The sequence below is a fragment of the Poromitra crassiceps genome (genome assembly GCF_964638095.1).
Source record: "Poromitra crassiceps genome assembly, chromosome: 13".
Lineage (NCBI taxonomy): Eukaryota > Metazoa > Chordata > Actinopteri > Beryciformes > Melamphaidae > Poromitra > Poromitra crassiceps.
Genome location: NC_139644.1, coordinates 28,496,259 through 28,497,850, shown reverse-complemented (window position 1 = coordinate 28,497,850; position 1,592 = coordinate 28,496,259).

Here is a 1,592-nt window from a genome sequence, read left to right as displayed (position 1 = left end):
CCCACTGTGCTGCAGTACGGACTGTCCCCACTGTGCTGCAGCACGGACTGTCCCCACTGTGCTGCAGTACGGACTGTCCCCACTGTGCTGCAGTACGGACTGTCCCCACTGTGCTGCAGCACGGACTGTCCCCACTGTGCTGCAGCACGGACTGTCCCCACTGTGCTGCAGCACGGACTGTCCCCACTGTGCTGCAGTACGGACTATCCCCACTGTGCTACAGCACGGACTGTCCCCACTGTGCTGCAGTACGGACTGTCCCCACTGTGCTGCAGCACGGACTGTCTTCACTGTGCTGCAGCACGGACTGTCCCCACTGTGCTGCAGTACGGACTGTCCCCACTGTGCTGCAGCACGGACTGTCCCCACTGTGCTGCAGTACGGACTGTCCCCACTGTGCTGCAGCACGGACTGTCCCCACTGTGCTGCAGTACGGACTGTCCCCACTGTGCTGCAGTACGGACTGTCCCCACTGTGCTGCAGCACGGACTGTCCCCACTGTGCTGCAGCACGGACTGTCTTCACTGTGCTGCAGCAAAGCAGCTTGAGAGTTGACTCAGGCTTTCCTCAGTGCCACAATGTGGCATACAGACTTCCATCCGCTCACATCAACTGACAGTCGATCTTACGCTTGATGTCAGACTGGATTTATTGGAGGCTGCTCTGTGATGCCGATTACCTTCAGGTTACTGCAAAGTTGCTATACATGAGTGAACATTGTTCATATTGTTCATATCAGACATTTTCATCAGAAGATGGCAATTACTGACACTTCAAGAAAGTACTGTGTCATTATGTAATATCCATTCTTGTGATCAATAAAGTACTCACAAGTCACTGGACTAGCCATGTTATGTGGTAATAGAGAGCTTACATTACTGCAGTCATGCTATTTTATGCAGTTTCTTGGTTCTGATGTTAATATTTTTAATTTACAAATCATTTAACTGATGGATGGAATAAGTCAGACTTGAGTCCATATCCCAAAGGGTATGTTTGCAGGGTCAACAAATCAGATTTAATTGACAGGAATGATGAATTGATGAATTGTTAGACTTCAGCATTATTTAATTTACAAAAAGTTAACACATTACTTCATTCATCACGTGTTATGGCTGTGTTATGTGTTATGGCTGGCTGGACACAGAGTGTTTGAGGTTTGGTTTGTGGTGTGGGAGATTCGAGCTGTCAAAAGGCAACAAAAGGGCGCAGGGTGTGGTCTGCCAACATCTGCGGTGGGTTCCATAATAACGCTTCAACAAGAAGGCAACACAATTAGATGCTGTAATGGACTGTTGAAGAATGATTGTTTTGATCATAGATTCACTCTACGTACAATACAGATAGTAAAGGAATTTTGGACAAAATCATATCTAGCAATACAAATACTGGGTCTTATAAGCAAAATATCGTCAAATTGGGCCCTGCCTCTGGCCCTAATATGATTGTGGACTCAATTAAGAAGAATTCCTTATAATTGTCTGGTGGAGCTGCAATTCCTTGTTTTCACGCGAGAGGGCAGTATAATGCGTTTTATAATCTCAAGATCTCAAGTTTGTCCTCTGCGGCTTGCTGTAGTCGCCGGGTAGTGC